Source organism: Erpetoichthys calabaricus, chromosome 2 (genome assembly GCF_900747795.2).
Source record: "Erpetoichthys calabaricus chromosome 2, fErpCal1.3, whole genome shotgun sequence".
NCBI lineage: Eukaryota > Metazoa > Chordata > Cladistia > Polypteriformes > Polypteridae > Erpetoichthys > Erpetoichthys calabaricus.
The window spans coordinates 35,946,667-35,971,076 of NC_041395.2; the positions used below are offsets into that span (position 1 = coordinate 35,946,667).

General features: G+C 37.8%; 1 long non-coding RNA gene and 5 other non-coding genes across 7 annotated transcripts; 2 read left to right on the forward strand and 4 right to left on the reverse strand.

The window, feature by feature from the left end:
* Positions 1-5,514: 5,514 nt before the first annotated feature.
* trnal-uaa (transfer RNA leucine (anticodon UAA)) lies at positions 5,515-5,597 on the forward strand. The gene has a single exon. It is a non-coding gene; the product is annotated as a tRNA-Leu (tRNA).
* A 190-nt stretch (positions 5,598-5,787) lies between these two features.
* On the forward strand, positions 5,788-5,869 carry trnas-aga (transfer RNA serine (anticodon AGA)). Its single transcript has one exon. It is a non-coding gene; the product is annotated as a tRNA-Ser (tRNA).
* Positions 5,870-6,094: 225 nt separating this feature from the next.
* trnal-cag (transfer RNA leucine (anticodon CAG)) lies at positions 6,095-6,177 on the reverse strand. The gene has a single exon. It is a non-coding gene; the product is annotated as a tRNA-Leu (tRNA).
* Positions 6,178-10,303: 4,126 nt separating this feature from the next.
* Positions 10,304-14,091, reverse strand: LOC114645755 (uncharacterized). 2 transcript variants are annotated; one of them, XR_007934158.1, is made up of 5 exons: positions 13,730-14,091; positions 13,562-13,614; positions 11,644-11,675; positions 11,251-11,282; positions 10,304-10,376 (listed from the first exon to the last, which is right to left on the reverse strand). It is a non-coding gene; the product is annotated as an uncharacterized LOC114645755 (long non-coding RNA). The 2 variants fall into 2 exon arrangements; XR_003715188.2 differs by having other exon boundaries at positions 13,734-14,090.
* LOC114647475 (small nucleolar RNA SNORD126) lies at positions 11,133-11,206 on the reverse strand. The gene has a single exon (XR_003715537.2). It is a non-coding gene; the product is annotated as a small nucleolar RNA SNORD126 (small nucleolar RNA).
* LOC114647476 (small nucleolar RNA SNORD126) lies at positions 11,520-11,596 on the reverse strand. The gene has a single exon (XR_003715538.1). It is a non-coding gene; the product is annotated as a small nucleolar RNA SNORD126 (small nucleolar RNA).
* Positions 14,092-24,410: the final 10,319 nt, after the last annotated feature.

A 24,410-nucleotide genomic window follows, 5' to 3' on the forward strand; every position in this document is an offset into this window, starting at 1 on the left:
CTACTGTATCAAAGCTCAAATCTTCATCAGAAGTAGGTTAGTAAAGAAATTCTCGAAAGTCAGAATAGGTAAATCAACAAACATTTCAGTAATCAGCTGCCGTGATCACCACCCTAGCCACAGGCTAAAGTGTTACCAGAAGACATTTTGAAAATGTGAAAAAAAATAAATGAACAAAGACGGGAGAACATCTGTGTGTGAGATCTACAAAGGCAAATATGTCAGAAAAAAATGTCATAGAGATGAATCATTGAATTCATAAACGTGTCTTATGCATTGTTGTAAAATAAGGGGATTACCGTTGCAAAACGAAAACTAATAAGGCTATCAATCATAAAAAAAACCAGATATTGTTGAATTGTACTGTTGAATGTGTATTTTAGGCAGATGATCTGTTTGTTTCTATAAAGGTTTATAGGGCCATTCTTGGCACGTGTACAGAGTACAGTGAAATTCTCACTTGTATGAGGTAATCAACATGCACCACATCACCACTTCCTGGTGCCATGATAAGTGAGTAGAACTACCTGACCTCAAAATTTCCGTCTTCCTTGCTTGAAATATTTTAAAGGAATATTATATTTATTTATCACAAGGGTAAAATTTGACTTTTTACATGAGCTCATTAAATAAACAAATGCATACAGAGATAAATAAATATAAAAAAAACTGAACACACACCAGAATGACTAAAAAGGAAAAAAAAGGTAAAAAGAAAGAAAAGAAAACTTCTGACTTGGCTGTCATGGTCACAGTGTGGCTTTATGCAGGCGCATTGTTGTTAGTATAAAGGAGCCCCCGTAGCATTTCTTTACACACTTTTGTTGAATGATTTGTTGTCTGAAAGTCCTAAGTGTTAGTTTGTCAGACAGAGGATGAGCAGGTTTGTTCATCATGGCACTCCGTTTTACTTTTAATGATCTCCTTTGCTGCTACCTCTTGGGGTCCAAAGTGTGCCCCATATCTGAGCCTGCCATTTTTTTTTATTTTATTGATTTTATTGTAATCACACAACATTCCCTACAAATAGATCAATTTTTACAAAAATAGGATCAAAAACAAATCAACCCCCACCCCTGAGAGAGAGAGCATGGCCAGCAGAGTAAAACTTAAAGCTAGTAAAAATAAGTAAATAGATGAATTAATAAGTGAATAAAGATAAATGGAGAAGAAAAAGAAATGGGGAGAGAATCTGCTTCCTCAGTGCTTTAAAAGGTTATTCTAAAATGTTATTGATTAGATCCTGCCAGGTTTTGAAAAAGTTCTGCACAGATCCTCTAAGTGAGAATTTGATTTTTTCCAATTTCAAATAATATGAAACATTATCCACTGACTTAAAAAGGGGAGAGTTAGGATTCTTCCAGTTGAGCAAAATAAGTCTCCGTGCCAATAGTGTAGTGAAGGCAATCACCGTTTGTTTGTCCTTCTCCACTTTAACCCCATCTAGAAGAACACCAAACACAACTGTTAGTGGGTTATGAGGGATTAAAGATTTTGGTCCAAAATTATGTTAATTTGGTGCAGGCCCAAAACATGTGACCCAGTGAGGCTGGAACTTGATTGCAATGTTTGCAGGTTTGATCTTGCTCTGGAAACATTTTGGACAATTTCAAGCGAGACAGATGTGCTCAATATATAATTTTGAGTTGAATAATTGTAGGCTTTGCACATATGGAGCTCAAGTGAATTCTCTGCATTGCTACCTTCCACTCCTTTTCTGAGATATTGAGTGACAGATCCTTTTCCCATTGTCCTCTTGGATGTTTGAAAGGGAGGGACTGTAAGATGGTTTTATATATTGCAGAAATGCTTTCTGAGTCCTCGAAGCTCAGCAATATTTTTTCCAGCATAAAGGGAGGTGGGAGGTAAGGAAAATCGGGCAGGTTCTGTTTAACAAAGTTTCTAATTTGAAGATAGTGAAAGAAATGTGTTGCTGGAAAGTTAAATTTGGAATGTAATTGTTCATAGCATGCAAAGACGTTGTCTATATAAAGATCTCAAAGTGATTTAATCCCAAATGTTTTCCAAACATTAAAAACTGCATATGTTTGCGAGGGTTGAAAAACGTGGTTCTCATGCAGAGGTGCCACCGAAAAAAGCTTCTCTATCTTAAAATGCTTCCTACATTGGTTCCATATTCTGAGGGAGTGAAGCACAATTGGGTTGTCAGTATATTGGAGATAACTTGCATTTATAGGTGCACAAAGCAAGGAATTTACAGAAGTACTGCAGGATTTTGTTTCTATTGCGGACCAAGCCTGTGTATGTTCATCTATTTTTGTCCATGTCCAGGTTTTTATAGTTTTGTATGTTTGCTGCCCTTTTAATTTGTTTGTTGATTCAGTGGGCCTCTCTTGAAGTGATGTTACCAGCCCAACACACCAAAATGTAAGAATGCTGCACTGGCCATCACAGAGTTGTAGAAGATGTGAAAGACACCACTACCCACATTAAAGGGACACAGTCTCCTAAGGAAAAAGGGCCAGCTAGTTGCTCTGTGATCCCAGACCAATCCAGCCTGTCACTGATGTGGAACCCCCAAGTAACTGTAGGAGTGGACCACCTCTATATCCACTCCTTGAATGCTGACCGGACATTTGGTGCAGCAATTGTCAATAACCCGTTCCTTGGTTTGCTGATGTTAAGTTGCAGACCCGTAGTCTTTGTACCAAGAAACAAACTCCTCCACCTGCCTCCTATACTCTGTCTCAACCCCCTTGTCAATACACCCCATAGGTTAGAAGCAATGCGCTAAAAGTAACATAAATTAGGTTGTCAGATTAACTTTTACAGTAATGAGTAACGTAATGCAATACTTATTCTATTGAGATAAAAATACCTGTGTTACTTCAAAAAAAAAAAACAAAACAGGGATATGTTGCTGCATTACTGCAGGAAATAAAAAATGACTTGAGTTATTTCACAGAAGTGTTCCCTTTTTGGCAAAGATGTTGCTTGCTGCTGTCGGTGTAATATTGTCTTTGTGATGCTGGCCCTCTGTTCACAGCTAGTGACAGGGAGGTTAAGTGCATGTGTTAACCTGCAATCAAATAAAAAGAATGGGACAAAAGTTATACTGTAGGTATACGTTTAATCCTGACTGTGCTGAAGGGTAAATTTCATCTGCCTAGTTTACGGTTCAAAGGGAGCCAGTGATTATCGTAACAGTTCTGGGTGCAAGGCAAGAAGTAAACATGGCAGACAGTACCGGCGCTGGTCCTTTACAGAGCCCGATCGCACAGACAAGCAGAAAAGAGTCTGCTGTGTGTGGAGAACTAAAGGAAATCTATGAATTAAATGTATGTTTATTTTGATATCAGTTATTTGCTATAGACACAGTGAAAGAGTGTGCTCTAATGGTGCGGTGGCCAATGTTCAAACCACAAATCTTCAGGGTCTCAGGGTGGGGATGGAAACCGGGGATAGATGTTATTAGTTCAAAGCACATGAAGTAATAAACATATTTACAAAACGCAAGAAAAATATCAAATCTGGTCATTTTCATGAATTATCATATATGGGCTTAGAATTTAATAACAACGGCTGGCCAGATAAATGAGCAGTTTTATATACGAAAGAAGAAAAAGTAATGTAAAAGTAACGCACTGTTTGTAAAGCATTAAATTTTGTATAACTTAGTTACATTTTTTAAGTTACTTTTAAAAGTAACTTTCCCCAACACTGTACATGACCACTCCTTATCCGATTGCCACCTTTCACTTCTGTTCCCATCATTTCACACGTAAAAGGAATTTAATTGTAGTTTTTAGAAACAAAGGAGTCCACACATTATCTGTTAAATATGTCCCAATTATGGTATAAACGAGAGGAGTACAAAATGCAATCTTTTAAGTTTATCTCATTATTGGGCACACGTGGTGAAATTCAGTGTTCCGTTACTTCTGTCCAATTTACTGAACACAAGTGCCTAAATTTGATTTTATTTTAATTCTGTCTCCGTTCTTTACAATGCAGTAGGAGTCAATATCTAATCTTTCATTTTTATTAAATCTAAACTTGTAATTCTCATAATTACAGAAAAATCATGAGGAGGAGGAGGAGGAGGAAGAGGTGGAGAAGAAGTATAAATTGTCATTTTATATGTGTACAGATAGATAGATAGTGTCACACATGCGCGTCAAGTGAGGGGGGGGGGGGGGGGGGGGGGGGGGGGTGGCGCCTTCTCGCCTCACCTAAGATGTGTGGTACCACCCGTCAACTAAAGGGGCGTGGTGTCGCTAACAGTCTTGTCATCTTCGGTCTAACTGCAGCCTGCAATACCTCGGGTTTGGTGATGGTGCGGCGTTATGTGCCTGACCTCATTGGTACTGCGGTCTGCAATTACACTCTGTTGCAACAAACCGCATCGGGAGTACAACGAAGTAAAAGAAGCCCCGCCCCTCCCGGTCCGCTTTGTACACCTGTAAGGTGGCGTTTCATTTCGGGTCTGTCCCTATTGCTAATGTTACTAAACAGAACACTAAAAGCGACTACGCGCGATGCAGTTTTCTTTTTTTTGTTTTTTGTTTTTGTTGCAATTACACACGGTTTTGCCAAGATTGGATTAATGTCTGATAGTTTTGGAGTTTATATCTGATTGTTTCATTGTGTGCCATTATGGGACAAAGATGAATCTACATCATATGTTTTAGTTCTGTTATAGGACACAGGACAAGGATAAACGTAATCTTTCAAATCTGTCCCATTATGATACATACAAAGAGGTGTCTAAATAATATTTCTTAGTTTTGTCCAATTAGAGGACATAGGAATGTAATATTTTGATTCGATCCCCAGTACAGTGCAAGGAGATTCTAAAGAAAAGTGTAGCTGTTCGACATATCCGTGACAAGCACCAGTAAAAAAGAAAGATCAGAAAAGTGTTGCAGAAGGAATGATGATAATACTTTATCACCATATTAACAAGACATCTTTAAAGTCCGGTTTTACTAAATGTAGGCTATAGCAAATCGCATCATGCTAAAGTTCTTAAATTAATCACGTTTTCATTTGACATTTTAAGCCCGTTTAGACCAGTTCAGTGTTATGCATCGCTTGTAAATTCCACCTTAAAAACAACAGAAATGTAACAATTCAGACGTTATAGGCACAGGTTAAGCCAATGAGATAAGGGTAGCTCCCCGCCTCCCCGCTTCCCTTTAGAATAGTAATAATAGCAGTTCAGCTACTAAAAAAAAGTTAATATAGTGTTGTTACTTGTGTCATTTATTTCTTTACAAATACGTTTCATTTTTATTTTTGGGTGGACCAGCTTTGAGAAATGTAATCAGATGTATCAGGAAGGGGCGCGGGTTTCTGCTTAAACGGTAAAATATGTTGAAAGCGAGTATAAAATTATTGCAGACGATGTGTATACACATCTATATATCGGTTTACCCAATAAACCACCGATAATTGTTCTGAAAAATGCACAAAACAAATTGCATTTCATGAAATAAAACAAACCAAAAAATACTTTTAATTTGGTTAAAATAGGAAGTATGTTGTTTGTGTACCAGGATGGCCGAGTGGTTAAGGCGTTGGACTTAAGATCCAATGGACAAATGTCCGCGTGGGTTCGAACCCCACTTCTGGTAAAGACATGTTTTATCCACTCCGTTCTCATTTAAATTGTCTACAAATATCGGTGTCCTTCAGTTTACGAAATGTTAGAAGTATGGAAAAAAGAAAAGGAATTAAGCAACCATTTAACATAAACTATTTTCCACGAATTAAGGTAACAAAACCAAAAATCTCATCTTATTTTGGACAAAATAGTAAACATGAGTAGTCGTGGCCGAGTGGTTAAGGCGATGGACTAGAAATCCATTGGGGTATCCCCGCGCAGGTTCGAATCCTGCCGACTACGTACTTATGCTCTCTTTACTGCCTTATTAATAGTACATTATACATGTAGCCATACAAAAGTTAAAACACGTGTTTCTTTTAAAGTTTATTGTGAAAGCATTTAAAAATACCCGGTGTGTACGATCTGATTTGCCTCACTTAATGGCGAATTCCTCCGCAACCTCGTAATGATGTGAACAAAACGCAGCGAATCGATTAAGACAGGCATAATCATTAAAACAGACCATGTCAGGAGTGGGATTCGAACCCACGCCTCCAGAGGAGACTGCGACCTGAACGCAGCGCCTTAGACCGCTCGGCCATCCTGACTCGTCGGAAACAACTTTTAACGGTTTAGTACAAAGCATTAATTAATGCACGAGTTGAAGTAATCTATATTTTGTTTTTTAATTGTTGTGTGGATTTATTTAATAGGCTCACTTTTACGAATATTGCAAATAATAATAATGCAGTGTGATAAACGAGTCATACGAGACTAACATAAAACTGTTGAACACTCGGAGGACTATGACGGCTGCGAAAGCATACGCCAGAGGTAAACAGATTTATTACCGATTTTCCATCGATCGAAATGGTTAAACGATAAAAAAAAAAAAACTCGTTAACTAATACTACTTTATTTTTTGATGAGAGCTGTGGAGAAAATCCTTACTGTACTGAAGTATTTCAGCAACATAAAACTACTTACCCATTATGTGTACAACACATTATTACACTGCAAAAGAACCACGATACCAGTCCATCCATCCATCCATTTTCCAACCCGCTGAATCCGAACACAGGGTCACGGGGGTCTGCACGGTACCAGTGTTTACTGAATTTAATACACTTCGTGATATTGTCAGTGGTAATATTATGCAACATTCCTATATTTTTATATTAATTAAATCTGAAAACAGGCTGTGGTCTTTTTATACGAGAGACTTCTGTAGTAGTCGAATTACAGGAGACCATTCCCAATACTAAAATTTAAAAAATAAATGCAGATATGGCAAACCAACACAGTAGGCATTATATAGACCTGAAAAAGTATTTCTGATGTCCTGAAAGGTGTATTCAGTTATTTTCAGATACATTATTATATATTTATTTTACGTGTTTTCAGACCGTTTTACTTTTTTCATATTGCAGGCTTGTACTACACAACACTTAATATTCCAAAATTACAAAGCAAAAACGATATTTTGCTAAATGTATGTTTTTTTTAAAAAAGCTGAAATATCACAGTATGATGTGGAGATTTTCTGCCATTCGTCTCTGAGGGCCCTCTGTTACAGTTTGGATAGAGACTGTTGGAAGACAGCTACTGTATTTTCAGGTCTCACCAGAGTCTGGGCTTTGGCTGGGTCACTCAAGGACATTTGTAGAATTGCCCCTATGCCACTTTGTCATGTTTGTTTTGTGTTTTGGGTCATTGACCTGTTGGAAGGTGAACGTTTGGCTCCGTATGAAATCCAGAATGCTTTGGAGCAGGTTTTCATTAAGGGTGTGTCTAGTTTGCTCCATGCTGGTTTCCCACAACCCTGACTAATCTTCCAGTTCCATACTTCACCGTTGGAATGGTATTACATTGATGAGGAGTAGTGCCTGGTTTCCTCTGGACATGACAAATTAGAACTGAGGCCAAACATTTCAGTTTTGGTTTCATGAAACCAGGGAATCTTGTTTGTAGGCTTTCACGTGTCACCTGGCCACTCTGCCACAAATCCCAGATTAGAGAAAGGTTGCAGTGCTGGTTGTCTTCTGGAAGTTCCTCCAATCTCAACACAAGTTCTTTGGAGCTCAACCAAAAGTGACCATTTGGTTCTTGGTCATCTCTCTTACCAAGGCTCTCCCCTCAGATTGTTTAGTCTGGCCAAGCAGTCAGCTCTACAAAGTTTTGTTGCTGTTCCAAACATATTCTAAGAATTATGGAGACCACTGTGCTTTTGTCAACCTAAAATACAGAAATGTTTCTGTAGCACTCTTCTGATCTGTGACTTGACGCATTCCTGTCTCTAAGCTTAAGACGCAATTCTGTTGACCTCATGGCTTGCTTGTTGCTCTGATACAAATTGTGAATTGGTGACATTTAAGATATCTTTATTCACTTATTAATAAAGCTAGTAAAAATAAGTAAATAGATTAAAGTTTTACTCTGCTGGCCTAGCTCTCTCTCACAGGTGGGGGTTGATTTGTTTTCAATCCTGTTTTTGTAAAAATTGATTTATTGAAATTACACAACATTCCATACAAAAGATCCACAGTACATGTTAAGACACCTGAATCACATTTGAAGATATCACTATTACATTTTCTCATCTAAAAATACATTTTATGCTTTTCAAGATACAACAGAAACTAATGGAGATATCTTGACATGACTTGAAATATTTTTCAAAGAGGACAAGAAACTATTCTAAGGTACTGTATGTGGAAAGTTTTGAGAGCTCATTAACTACATCAGACCTACCTGCAAATAACATTTACATTTTTAGAAATCACTTTTTAAAAAATATATTAAGTATCAGGGAATCAAATTTAACATATCTTGAGACACTTAAAAATGTTTTTCTTGCTTAAGGTTTTTTTTTTTTTGATACTTCACTTTGCCACATGCTCAAAATGTATTATATTAAAAACAAATCTCTGAAACGCACTCTCATATATTATCAGCATGAGCCATTTCAAGATATTTTTTTTTTTTTTAAACTTTTGCACATCTTCAAATAACATTCAGACCACTTTGGGATACTTCCTAAATATATTAAAATAACTTCTTGATTTCAAGATGTCTCAAAATTCCCCCAGCCATTTTACAGTAACTCTGTATATTAGGGTTATCTAAGAACTCACAGGAAAACCACTTCAAGATACTTTGCATTTGAGTAGTATCTTGGAAGACAGATATGCGACAGCATGTCTTATTTCAAGATATCTTAAAATGTGTTTCAAGATTGCTTTAAACGTTACTTTGACTTACCATACAAAAAAAAAAAATTGAAATAATATATAACACAAGTACCTATACTGTTATTCTAATGGTAAAAAGGGTCTTTGCAGCAGGCCTGCTAGAACACTCAATTATGCAATATTTGGTAAACTGGACTTTCAGCTGTCTATTTCAAAGCTCCCAAGCTACATCTTACTGGCCACTGCACAGTATTGTCAAAATGTTTTCAGTGCATTTGCTTATATACTGAACACTTAATATTTGAACTGGATGCAAGCAAGACACCTGCTGGCAATATTTTCCCTACTGCAACTGTAGCCGAGACAAGTGGGGATATTTCAACACTCGTGCCAAGGGCTTAATTCAGATTCATCACTGGAGAGTACATTTCTCCTGCTGTCTGGCTAGGGAAACATTTACCTTTGACTTCAATTAAATTTTCCTTCTTCATTACAAGCGTAGCTGGGACAGTTCAGATTTTTTTTATTGTTCCAACTGAATGTAGTAATTTTTTGTGCCTTTTCCACTTGGATTCCGACAAAAAGTAAAATAGCTGAACTGGAGTAAAATTAAAAAATGAAAACTTGTGTTTGTTTTCTCAATTATCATTCATTACAACTTACACATCAATCTACAAACAAATACAAAGAGAAACAGGACCTTAAAAAGATTGTGGGTGTAAATACCAAAAAATTAATCCAATTATTAATTTAATTTTGCAGTTAACATTTTCTGGCGAAAGTACAAAGGACTTGATCAACACTTTATTTTTAACAGCAATCCCAACAGTTATGCACCAACAACGCAAAACATTTAGGCACAGAATATGCGGTCATCCAAATGCACACCCCATGCGGACGCTTACAAATGAAAGCTGTGTGTGTTTTCCCACAATGCATAATTCAGGAAGACGAATATATCTGTTCAGCAGTGACTCTCCCCCCCCCCCCCCCCCCAATAATGCACTTCTGTTTAAACAGTGTGCTCAATAAAACAAAATTAAATCATCTCATTTCCTACATTCAGACATATTCCCAGCCTCCACTTTTATCCAACACCCCAAAGAAGCTAATGCTATTAAATAGGAAATAACTGGTGCAGCACAAGCACGTGTTTGCTTATTACTTCAGGACTAGCACATTTGGTTGACTTCCAGATGCTACAAGGATTGTGTCCAAACCATGTTCAGCAGATTCCTTGATAATTCATTACAACTAAAACACACATACACTGCAAGCACATTTCAAAAATGCACTCCCAAAATGAAATGGTAGTTGAGAATGCTTTTAGTTTCCCCACATGGAACGGCTCTTTCTACATTGTTGCTTGAATATTTACTTTTGTAAATGATGCTCAGCCCATATAACTTAGCACACTTTAAAGTCATAAGGAAGGAGTGAAGAACAAAAGTTTAAGACAGTTTTTCACTTTCTAAAATCAGAAGTGCACCAATTTCTATGTGGTGTGCAGATTAAAAAAAATAAAAGACAGACTGCGTTATTAAAATAGAAAACTTTATTAAAAAGCCAAGATCACCTTGTCAATTATATTTGAAAATATCACTTTCTTCACACACCTAGAAAGTAAGGATAAAAAAGTTTTACAATTAAAATTACAATTTTATTCTTAGACTTGTAAAAAAATAAGTACATAAATAAAATAAATAAATAAAATCTGATAATAGATGAAACAGCAAACTTAAAATGCAAAAAAATGTATCTGCAACAGTTATTGGCTATTAGGTTGACTGGTACTTTCTTTACTATGATTGAACATCTCCAAGCTATCACCAGAAACAAATCCTTTAAGGTCAAATCAGAAATAAAACAGGAGCATCTTTAACAGCCACCCATAGGTAAAGTAAGGATATTAACTACATTTTCAGTTCAATCAAATGTAAATTATATGGGAGGAATTACCATTTTAGAAGCTTTTACACTACACAGTTTTCTACACAAAATGCTTAGAGGACAGTTTAACTACTCCAAAATGTCTAGAAAACATGCATGGCAAGAAACTAAAAATGTCTACATGAATACAAAATAAAGTGCTGCCTGCCTGGTACAGTTTTGATGCTTATAGCAGTCTCTGAAACAGTTTAAAGTTAAGCGGGACAATTCATTTTAGTCTCTCTAAAGCAACACAACACGCACTTTAAAATTTGAATACATCACTGAAAGTAAAGCATTGTACAGACATCTCTAAACCAAATAAATACGTAGTATTATTGTTAAGATGGTCATGCCTCAGCATAAGGCAAATTGCTCCAACAGCTCAAAAATCAATTGCAATATATACTCCGTAGGACTTGCTTATTAGTGTTGTGGAAGAAGGTCTAGTTCAGAGCATGTGAATAATCAGTGTCAGGTGAAACACGGACTAACATGCAGCTCATCACAACTGACCACTAACCATGCTTTTGTTTATATAAAACAAAGAACCAAACTCACCTTTCGGCTTACAAGATTTCTAATTGAAAACCCTGTAAAAAAAACATGAGGTTTAGAAAATCGCAACAATCCAGTTTTAGATTAATATACTTTTGTCATTAATACAGGCCTTAGCGCATGCATTGTACAGATATCCCTTGACACCAAGTAAACAGTGATATTGTTAAGATGGTCAGCCTCAACATGAGACAAATTGCTCCAACAGCTCAAAAAAAAAATCAATTGCAATATATACTCTGTAGCACTTGCTTATTAGTGTTGTGGAAGAAGGTCTAGTTCAGAGCATGTGAATAATCATTAGTGTCAGGTGAAACACGGACTAACATGCAGCTCATCACAACTGACCACTAACCACGCAAAGTTTATATAAAACAAGGAGATAACCAAACTCACCTTTCAGCTTACAAGATTTCTAATTGAAAACCCTGTTTAAAAAAAATAAAATAAATAAAAACAAAAAACATGGTTTACAAAGGGCAACAATTTGGTTTTAGATTAATATACTTTTGCCATTAATGCAGGCCTCTGCGCATGCTTGTAATCAGAGACATCAGGTGAGACAGACTAATGTGCAGGTCATCATAAGTACCTGCTGCAGAAATAAAGATATTTCAGACAAGAGATTTGCTTTATTAAACACCCTTAACCACAGCTATGGAAGAAAGGCTGTCACATTACGCAACCTCACCAGCGATTTTCAGTCATTGCTGACATAGTCTTAAGAACCCAGAGGCAATCAGGGCGAACTCCAATGAAACCAATCACCTAACGCAGAGGTCCTCAATCACAGTCCTGGAGGGCCGCAGTGGCTGCAGTTTTTGCTCCAACCCAATTGCTTAATAAGAAGCATTTATTGCTCAAGTAACACTTCTGCTTCACTTTAGCTGTCTCGCTCGTTAAGATTTTGAACCCTTATTGCTTAGTCTTAAACAGCTTTATTCTTGGTTTTTAATTGCTCCTAATTAGCAATAACATGCAAATGACAAAAGGGACCAGCATTTCTCCATTAAGTTTGTTTCCATTTACACCTGTGTGTATTTATCATTCACTATTGGGTTTAATTAAATACTTGGAAGGAAAGTGAAGAGAAAAAAGGACTGAGAATTACTCCTCCATTTTATTCTTCAGATTTGGATGATATCCTTAGAAAAGGGGAAGAAAATCCAGGATATGAGAATGACCTGACAGAGTTAAAGCACTAATAAGCCATGAAGTTAAATTATTGGCAAGAATTGCTTTCTAACTGAGCAACCGGTTTAGAACAAAAACCTGCAGCCACTGTGGCCCTCCACGACTGTGATCGAGGACCCCTGGCCTAATGTGACATGCCCAATAAGTTTGATTTTGTCTTTAGTCATAGGGGTTGGCTCAGAGTGCATGGGAGCCAACAACTAATTAATGTTCTTCCGTAAATACAATGCATAGAATAATGAATGCAGCAGTTTTGGTCCACAGAAAAACTGAAGAGAACCTTCAGGATACAGCTGAACTCATAGTGGTTAACCCTTTGTACAGTGCCAGCTCCATCGGGCAACATGTTAATTAGCAGTTTAAAAAAAAAAAAAAAAAAAAAGCCAAGCACGTTGTCTGTGCTACAAGGTAAGCCACTCACTCCATAAATGTGCCATGGGCAGCGATTTTCAGTTATTTAAAGAAATTAAGTTTGGAGATGACAACAACTGAGGTTGGCAAGTCTGACAAGCTCCACAACTTGAAATTGCATAACGCGAACATCTTTAAAAAAAAAAAATGTAACTGATCAGTGTATTAAGATCCTACTACAGATTCTTGGAAGAGTTGCAGCACTTAAAAAGTCAAATAAAGCGACAAATTAAGATAACGTAGTAGGTACTTAAATATGAGTGAAGTATAGGTTAGAAAACCAAACCTACACATGCCCATGTTTCCAGTTACATATGTCCAATGTCTAACAAATTAAGCGTACGAATTTCCTCCGGATTAAGGAAAACATTCATTTAAATATACTGTGGGCACTGCCATCCACGACAAATGGCCTATAATAAAAGTGCGATACCTCATTGGTGACTAAGCAACAGTGGTGACCAGCAGGGGGCGCCGACCACATGGCGAGTCACGGGCCTAGCGCCAGAGCCAAAAGAGTCCCTCATAAGGAAGTCATTGTACACTTGCAGCTTCTAAATTGACGAAAAGCATCTCTTGCACACGGCAATTATTTTCACTTCAGCTATTTAAATTGACTACCTTTTCGAATCAACATAGCGAGTACGGATGTTACATATTTTAGCCTTCGAAAAAGTTAACCTTAATGATAGAGGATGCAAAGGCTCACCTTTCGTAAAGTTCCGGCTTCCTTTGATGCAACGCATCTTGCAATAATCCATGCTGCAAAAAATGAGACAGAGAGTGAGCTGCATTCGTTAGTTCGGTCATGACGTTAATATTACTGAGCTAAGCTCACAAACATCTACAATAACGTGGCATCAATTACTCGCCTCACCTACCGTTGCGACCACACCGTTGGGACGCCACTAATCTCGGGGTTTTCGTCTGGTGCGCATTTTCACTGCTTGTCAAATTCTAGCATATTTGTCTGATTAACTCCAACACCCATCTGCAAACATTTCTGCACCAATTATCAACATTACATTTTCCTTCTAAGCGCGCAAATAAGCTACACGCCTCCATTATCCGAGTGCACCTGCTCAAACTCCTTCCCACAATAAAGCAGTCTACTCTAAAATGAATAGCCATTTTACTAATAAAACATCTTTCTTATCTCTCCCCATATTCCCCTTCTACTACCACCACCTCACTCGTGCTCAGTACAAAAAGAAAGGAAAACACCAAGCCAAGCCTCTGCATCTCCTGTCCGAGGTGGAGCACAGTCGGTATTTCCGGTAAGCCTCGCCAATCAAAACAGCCAATAGGTGGGAACAATAACGGGCGGGGTCAACACTTTTTTTTTTTTGGTTGTAGCTCCCGCCCACTCACATTTTTCTTGACCCTAATTGGAAGTTTCTGCTGTCAGGTCAGCTTGACTTTGAAAGAAGAAATGAGACCTTGCGGGATTATGGTTCAAGCTTAAGTGGAATTCATTGCAAACAGAAATGCAGGATAAACATCTGAGAATGAATAACACTGGTCTACAAATATTTAACTCATAAAAATTGTTTTAATCGTGAAAAGTTATTTTTATTTGTAGTCACGAACACAATAAAAATGGAATGTTTCCATCTTGTCACACTGAAGTACAACGTTGAAAAGAAATCTAATTATAATTTAACAATTTGAACATTTTATTCCAGTATGCATTAGTGTTCTAAATCAATTTAAAATGAAGTACTTAGTCAATCTAACATATTAAAACATATGTAAAGGAAACAGCAATGCATATTCACTGACGTTTACATATCTATTTTTTGTCACTTGTTATTTTTTTTTTTACCCTAAACTTTGTTTTCTGGCCCATCATTTTTGTACGTTTTCTGACGTGTCTGTCCCCAGTGAGTCATTCAGCAGTAGTCCACCATCACAGTGACATCACAATGTCCTTTCTTTCCAGGTCCTTGATATCCTGATGAAATCTTTCACCCTGCTCTTCACTCACCGCTCTGAGATAATTAGGGAAAAATTCCAAATGCAAATCCAAACTTTGAGACTAATATCGCAACAGCATTTCTTAAACTTAACTGATTTTTTCATATTTTTTATACTTTGGATCTTTAACATAAAAACTTAAAAAATTAGTTCTTTGAATGACATCCAAGCTTCTCATTCCAGGTCAAATTGTAGGCCTACATCAGAAATCTGTTTTCTAATATCAGGTTCGGCAAAAAATGTTCCCTTTGATTGTAGCCCCTGACAAACCAGAAAGCTTTTGGCACAGATACAAAGAACATGCTCCATTTTGTGATAGGGCTTTGACAAACAGCTTCATTAAACCAACCTTAATATGAAGTTGTGGTAGGAGCATTTTATCTAGCCAGGTCTGATAATGCTTTTGACACCGTGCTATAGTTTTTTACTGAACCCCAATGTAAATTCTTTGCTCTGCTGTCCCACTCACAGAGAAAGCATGTGCATTTGGTATGCCCTGACTGCTGACTCAGTATGATACGTAGAACTTTCAGCTATATTCTGACCTTATTATCAAATAAAAAAATTGTTTTGCTATAAACCTAAATTTTAATACTACACAATGTTAAATTCAAATAAATCAATATTTAAATACATTTATATTTAATTAGCTATAGTGCAAAAAATGATTTTAAAAACATAATTCACAGTTAAAAGATGTGTTTTATGAAAAAATGTTATGTGATGGGAAAAAATGTTTTCCATTTTTGAATTTAGCATCCACAAATGTATAGAAATTAAATGAAATAATCAAAACCTTTTTCAATATATACCCATATAATTAGGAACTTTAAAGAAGGAGCTATATCATTTTTTTTATCAGAACATTGCAGCTGCCTATGGAGTAGTGAACAGCAAACTTTCATTTACATAGCACCTTTCTGTAATGAACAACAGGGCTCTAAATTTACAGAAAAAATATGTTTGCTTGTATTCTTTATGGTTGTCTCTCCGACACTTTCTCAGGATCACCAATAGAGTTTGAAGTGATGATGGAGCCTGCCTCTTTTTGATTTAGTCTATCCATTTGATCATGCTGATAGTGCTGTTGCTGCACAACATTATGGAATTAGGTTTCAACCTTGCAGTAGGAAATCCAACCATCCATCAATTTTTTGCACCTGCTAATTCAATGACAAGGCCGCTGGGTGCCAATAATGTAGCTGTGCCAGCCTGAATGGTATGCTAGTACATCTCAAAACACCTTAATTACATTTGCATTAGAGGTCTATTAAGAGAGAGCAAACAAATGAATATACGAGGTAGGATACCCACTTTCCAGAAAAAAAAACACACACACACAGACAATCAGAAGTTATTAATGTCTGCCTTGTACAGAGTAAGTTACAAGCATAAGATGCAAATCTGAGAATTCTAAGGTTACCTACAATTTGGAGTCAATTTGGAGATCATGTTGGAGTGATCTGCCTGCTATTGTAAGGGATAACCTGGTGTCCACTATATTTAAATTCAAGCTGAGAGGAAATGATGTTGGAATATAAAAGTGTAAATTCAATTTATTGTCATGTGTACAGAGTACAGTGGAATTTATACCTGTATGTCTAACCAATACACAACCTATCACCACTCTCTGGCACAATGATTAGCAAATATTACTAGTCAAATATGGACCATACCATAAAATCCTCTGAACGCTTCTTTTATCAAAAGTGATAGACCTGTTGAAAATATTGCCATAAATACAGTACAGAGATTATGGCATTGTAAATATTGAATTGCTTTCAGAGTCACTTTATTTACCAGGATGGCTGATTAGTTAAGGCATTCAACTTAAAGTCCAGTGGTCGAATGCCCATGTTGCTTTGAACCCCTCATCTGGTAAAGACAACTTTTGCCTACTGTGTTAATAATTTAATTATTCCAAGTTATTGCTTTCTTTCAGTTTAGAAGTATTAATTTATCATTATAATAAGGAATTATTCATTAATTTTTTACATTTTTCCATGCAGGTACACTCTTAAAAATAAAGGTGCCATAGTGGTTCTTCAGAGTGATGCCATAAGGGAACCATATGTGGTTCCCAAAAAGACCCATCCACATAAAGGTCACAGAAAGAATCTTTATTTATTTGGATCCATATTAGGCTCTATACAACAAATAACTATGAAAAGATGGTAACAGATTTGTGGAATAAAGATGAATCATGATTTTAAACGGACTCTTGCTCTTTACAATAACACAGGCGAAGTCCAGGTTCCCTTCATCTGTAAGTGTCCTGCTAGGTAGCTTACCATACACTGAACATGTTTTTATTTTTTCTGCATATTAGGAAGTTTTTCAAAGCACAAGAAACCAATTTCGTATTCAGAGAACCTGTCCCAGAATCGGATGCTGCTCTGTTAAGCAATGGTTCTAAGAGGAAACACACAACGAAGTAAAGAACCATAAAATGCCACTAAAGAACTATTATTTTTAAGAGTGATATGATGGCCTTACTCATAAAAATGATGTTAATTAGTCTGATTATTCAGTAAACATGCAAGGGTTATTTCATTATAACAACAACCTGTCACTGATTACCAAATATTACTTACCTTTTTGAATTTGAATTTTCTCAGAGAATCCAGTTTCCTATCACATTCAGAAACATGCATGTTATCTCTCTCTCCTCCTGGCTGTTTTAGTCCCATGATGACGGGTCAGCCGTATGGGTTCTTCTTTTACATTTGGTTCTATCCTCCACGTCTTTGGGTGTAAGTTGAAGTTCCCTCATATCTTGTTGTACCACATCCCTCCACCTCTTCTTCTGCCCAATGACTTTGATGTCCAAATGCATCTGCTACTAATAATTATTTAATGCAGGCAGTGTCTCTCTTCTGCACGTATCTTTACCATCTCAGACGTGCTTCCCTCAATTTCTCTCTAATACCTGCTACTTCAACTGTATGACAGATGCTCTCATTCCTTTTGTTGTCTTTCAGCGTGACTCCAATAATCCAGTACAACATTCTCATCTTGGTTCTTTCTAGAAGTTTCTCTTCTTTCCTTCTCAGTACCCATGCCTCTGCCCCATACATTAGCACTGGTCTTATCATGGTCTTGTACACCTTCCCTTTAATACTGACTGGAATCTTCTTATCACATATCACACACCAGACAGTTCTTTTCACTTCTTCCAAGCTACTTTAATTCTGCGCTTAACATCCTCCTCACATCCTCTTTTGGCATTCAATACTTGACACTAAATGTTTTATGTTATCAATTTGCATCAGTACATTTTCTCTAATATCTTTAATTCTCAGGATTTATCCATCCTGGAGAACACCATAGTTTCAGTTTTCTGGATGTGGATTTTGAGTCCTTTACTTTCTGAGGTATTTTGCCACACATTAAACTTAGACTGTAGGTTGGCACATTAACCATGCATGTCATGTTATTTGGCAACTCTAAATCAGTCCAGGATAAATGAGCATGGGTGCTTACATGCAAGAGTTCAGTGGCAAAAAGGCATCCTGGCTAAAGGTGGTTCCTGTAAGCAATGTTATAAGGATAGGCCCTTGTCCTTTTAGCACAGTAAAGAACTGATGCATCAAACTGCGAGTTCACATTGACTAGTTCCTGGGTTCAATTCCCAGTCCAGTGTGTATATAATTTCATGGTAATCTTGTTTTTCACATGTTTTTTCTCTAGGTTTTTCAGTTAATTCCAATATCCATCCAAGCATTATACTTCGTGACCTGGTTTATTCTGGGAATAGGCTTTTATGTGCTTCTATAACCATCTATCTTTACCCAATATTTTCCTATATTTGTACCACAAATTAGGTATCCAAATTTTTTTTTTAATATAAGGCACATTTCATCCAACACGCCTCTTAAAAAAATTTGAAATTCATGTTACAAGAGGGGGCGGCACGGTGGCGCAGTGGGTAGCGCTGCTGCCTCGCAGTTGGGGGACCTGGGTTCACTTCCCGGGTCCTCCCTGCGTGGAGCTTGCATGTTCTCCCAGTGTCTGCATGGGTTTCCTCCGGGCGCTCCGGTTTCCTCCCACAGTCCAAAGACATGCAGGTTAGGTGGATTGGCGATTCTAAATTGTCCCTAGTGTGTGGGTGTGTTTGTGTGTGTCCTGCGGTGGGTTGGCACCCTGCCCGGGATTGGTTCCTGCCTTGTACCCTGTGTTGGCTGGGATTGGCTCCAGCAGACCCCCATGACCCTGTGTTCAGATTCAGTGGGTTGGATAATGGATGGATGGATGTTACAAGAGTGTGTGAACAAGTGTCCTGCTATTAGTGCCAATATGTTCTGAGCCACCTCCTTCTGGTCTTGTGCTTCTGTTAACTTTGGTGTGAGACACTTGTGTAGTTGCATAATTATTCACTAAATATGTGTAATCTTGAAAAAATACTCCAAAATAATGTCAAACAATAGAAATCAAATGAAAATTTAGTGTATTTTATTTTTTGCATACATTTTATAACTTATTTTTGTGAGACAAGTTCACCATTAGGGTCAGCCAGAGAGGCGAGCCTTCTTTCCACTCAAGCACTGTGAAGACCTGATTTCTCAATTGTATCCCAAATGTAAGCTAATGTATAGAAACATTCCCATTTATGACCTCAATAACAGTTTCTTATTTAGGTAACTGTTTTATGTCATGAAGATATCAAGAAATGATGTCTATATAGGTGTTTAGGATGTACAGTATGTAAAATATATGTGTTAGTGATAGTTGGGATAATTGATTGGGGGTTTTCTGATAGTCTGGGAAATTGTTTTTCAATATCTTATTATTCATTTTCTGAACCATTTTCAGGAATAGACTGGATTGACAAAATGAGGTATAACTTACAGTGTACTTATGAAGCCCCTCTGGTGTACCACTTCTTAATTTCACTTCTTGGTCCAATTCTTTTTACTATTTATATGTTGCTTCTGGACTACCTGATATATCAGAATGACCACATGCTTCACTTCTCTGCCAATGAAACCAAAGCCCTTACAGAAGATTTATGCAGTTGCACACCAGACTGAAGCATTCTTACTGCCTGTCTAAACAGCATAAGTTTATGGCGGTCCAATATGCTCCCACAGTGGAACACACACAAACTGTAATAGCTTCTTGTAGTATCTCCAACTCGGATCATAAACCTGATGTTTTCTTAATGGACCTTGGCATCTTTTAGCCCTTCAGTTCCTTGTTTTTGCTGATGTTATGACGCTGACAATTCTCTCTCCACCTGACTCCTATATTCAGTTTCATCCTCTTTATCAATTCACCCCATAAGTATAGAATGATCTCAGAATTTCTGCAAGTGACATGACCTGGTGTTATATTTATAGTTGGAGGTATACAGGGTGAAGAGAAAAGGAGTCAGGACTATTCCTTGTGGTGCTCCAGTGTTGCTGACATCTATATCAGAAACACAGTTCTTGAGTCTCACAAACTGTAATCTGCCTGACAGATAGTCCATTATCCAGGACACCATAGGCCCATCCACCTGCATATCTCTGAGTTTACCTGTTAACAGAGATGGCTGAATGGTACTAAAGGCTCTGGAGAAATCAGAAAACATAACCCTCAAAGTATTGTCAGCTTTATCCAGGTAAATAGACACTAAATGGAAGGGGAGTAAGGCCAGGTGGATCGGAGATGGAATCAAATTGTTCTATCATGGTGTGGATGGGAGAAAAATCGGGTAGGGATTATTCTAAAGGAGCAGTATGTCAAGTATGTTTTGGAGGTGAAAAGAGTGTCAGACAGAGTAATGATTATGAAGCTGGAAACTGAAGGTGTTATGATGAATGTTGTCAGTGCATAAGCCCTGCAAGTTGGGTGTTTGATGGATGAGAAAGAAGATTTCTGGAGTGAGTTGGATAAGGTGATGGACAGTGTACCCAAGGGACAGAAAGTGGTGATTGGAGCGGATTTCAATGGACATGTTGGTGAAGGGAACAGAGGAGATGAGGAGGTGATGGGTAGGTATGGTGTCAAGGAGAGGAATGAAGAAGACCAAAGGATAGTGAATTTTGCTAAAAGGATGGACATGGCTGTGGTGAATATGTATTTTAAGAAGAGGGAGGAACATAGAGTGATGTACTGTACAAAAGTGGAGGAAGATGCACACAGGTAGATTATATCCTATGCAGAAGAGTCAATCTGAAGGAGATTTAAAACTGCAAAGTGGTGGCAGGGGAAAGTGTAGTTAGGCAGCATAGGATGGTGGTCTATAGGATGATGTTGCAGATCAAGAAGAAGAGGAGGAGAGGGAGGGAAGAGCAAAGGATCAAATGGTGGAAGTTGAAAAAGGGAGACTGCAAGGTTCAGTTTAGGGAGGAGGTAAGACAGGCACTGCGTGGCAGTGAAGAGTTACCAGACAGCTGGGGAACTACAGTAGAAGTATTAAGAGTGACAGCAAGAAGGGTGCTTGGCGTGACATCTGGACAGAGGAAGGAGGAAAAGGTAACTTGGTGGTACAGAGGAAGAGGATGGTGAAGAAGAAGTGGGAAAGTCAGAGAGATGCAGAAAGTAGATGAGTACAGGAGATAAGGCACAAGGTAAAGAGAGAGGTGGTAAAGGTTAAAGAAAAGTTGTATGATCACTTGTATGAGAGGTTGGACACTAAGGAGAGAGAAAATGTATATTGGCTAGACAGAGGGACCGAGCTAGGAAAGATGTGCAACAGGTTAGGGTGATAAAGGATAAATATGGAAACATACTCACAAGTGAGGAGGGTGTGTTGAGAAGATGGAAAGAGTACTTTGAGAGGCTGATGAATGAAGAGAATGAGAGAGAGAAGAGAAGGTTGGATAATGTGGAGATAGTAAATCAGAAAGTGCAATTGATTAACAAGGAGGAAGTAAGGACAGCTATGAAAAGGATGAAGAATGGAAAAGCCGTTGGTCCAGAAGATATACCTATGGAAGCATGGAGGTGTTTAGGAGAGATGGCAGTGGAGTTTTTAACCAGATTGTTTAATGGAATCTTGGAAAGTGAGAGGGTGTCTGAGGAGTGGAGAAGAAGTGTACTTGTACTGATTTTTAAGAATAAGGTGGATGTGCAGAGCTGTAGTAACTACAGGGGTATAAAATTGATGAGCCACAGCATGAAGCTATGGGAAAGAGTAGTGGAAGCTAGGTTAAGAAAGAAGGTGATGATTAGTGAGCAGCAGTATGGTTTCATACCAGGAAGGAGCACCACAAATGCAATGTTTACTCTGAGGGTGTTGATGGAGAAGTATAGAGAAGCCCAGAAGGAGTTGCATTGTGTCTTTGTGGACCTGGAGAAAGCATATGAAAGGGTACCTTGAGAGGAGTTGTGGTATTGTATGAGGAAGTTGGGAGTGGCAGAGAAGTATGTAAGAGTTGCACAGGATATGTATGAGGGAAGTGTGACAATAGTGAAAACTGCAGTAGGAGTGATGGATGCATTCAACGTGGAGGTGGGATTACATCAGGGACTGGCTCTGAGTCCTTTCTTATTTGCAATGTTGATGGACAGGTTGACAGACGAGATTAGACAGGAGTCCCCTTGGGCTATGATGTTTGCTAATGACATTGTGATCTGTAGCGAGAGTAGGGAGCAGGTTGAGGAGACCCTGGAAAGGTGGAGATATGCTTTAGAAATGAGGGATGTAGGTCAGTAAGAACAAGACAAAATACATGTGTGTGAATGAGAGGGAGTTCAGAGGAATGGTGAGGATGCAGGGAGTAGAGTTGGTGAAGGTGGATGAGTTTAAATACTTGGGATCAACAATTCAGAGTAACGGGGACTGTGGAAGAGAGGTGAAAAAGAGAGTGCAGGCAGCGTGGAATAGGTAGAGAAAAGTGACAGGAGTGATTTGTGACAGACGAGTATCAGCAAGAGTGAAAGGGAAGGTCTACAGGACGGTAGTGATAGCAGCTGTTATATGGGTTGGAGACGGTGGCACTGACCAAAAAACAGGAGACAGAGCTGGAGGTGGCAGAGTTAAAGATACTAAGATTTGCACTGGGTATGACGAGGATGGGCAGGATTAGAAATGAGTACATTAAAGGGTCGGCTCAAGTTGGACATTTGGGAGAAAAAGTCAGAGAGGTGAGATCGCGTTGGTTTAGACATGTGCAGAAGATAGATCCTGGGTATATTGGGAAAAGGATGTTATGGATAGACCTGCCAGGTAAGAGGAAAAGAGGAAGGCCTAAGAGAAGGTTTATGGATGTGGTGAGAGAGGACATGCAGGTGGTGGGTGTAACAGAGCAAGATGCGTAAGATAGGAAGATATGGAAGAAGATGATCCGCTGTAGCAACCCTTAACAGGAGCAGTCGCAAGAAGAAGAAGAACTTCCAGGTAAAAATAAGCCTTGTGGAGCAGAAAGATAATTGCATTGTCCATTTCATCCACCCTTAACTTATCTTATTCTTTACCTTCGTGCGTTGAACCCTGTAATTATAACAAGTATTTGAAAGCATTTGTAGTTTCTGTTCAATTTGAAATATATCTTTCTTTGCTATGTAAAACACCTTGTGTTAATATGATCTACATATGGTGCTATATGCATTAAGATAAAATGACTAATTAAACCTGTATGTCTCAGGAAGGCACCAGCTCCCTTATATCCAGGAACGCAGATACAGTAAATTTACAATGGAATTGATAATACAGGTATACCGTAGACTGATGGAAACTGTAAATATTTTCATTAATATAGTTTCTGTCCCTTTCTCTTTTTAACATTTTCTTATGATGTATGACATTCTTCCACTCACTTCCACGTCCAGCTGAAATTACAAGGAGGCTTTTAACAGGCTAGCACATGTTTTCCCACCTTACATGACCTGCACTGTTCCACGGTTACAAAGCAGACAGGGTAAATCATCACCAAAACCTTACAAGACCACAGCCTCTTTGGACTTCTCCCATCTGCCAGACATTATAAACTAAACTATGTTAAAACAAGCAGATATAAGAACAGTTACTTTCCATAGGTTATCAAGCTCATAAATGGTTTATTCAGCTTCACTTGCTAGGTCTGGGCACTAACCCCTCACACAAGATCTTGCAATAGTCTTAACATATAACTAAAGTGTAATTCAGTATTTCTTGCACTGTCTTGCAATTTCTATGAATATTTTTATATTGTTTACCTTGCATTTATCTCATGTGAGTACTTATCAATTGTGTGTTATGTCTGTCATATAACTATCTTTGAAGAGTCAAATTTCTTGAATGCGAGAATGCTTCACCAATAAATATGATTCTGATATAACTAATATTTAGGAGATCAAGGACAATTTATCAGATTCCTGCATTGTAAGATTATATTTTGATAACAGAAGAATGGCATCAATTTAAATATAGCACATTTGTGACTGGGAAGAAGAAAAAAATAATTTTAACAAATTAATCCATTTATTTACTAATTTGAAAATTAGTGTTCCAAACACAATTAAATGCAATTATTACAGTTCTCCATTAATTCAGATTACAGACATAACAACTTATTTAATACTAATGTAGAAAGTGTTGATTTATGACTAACTGAAATACTTGGGTGTTGTACCGTGTTAGCCATTATGAATGTAGAGAAAAGCCAAGCAAAATG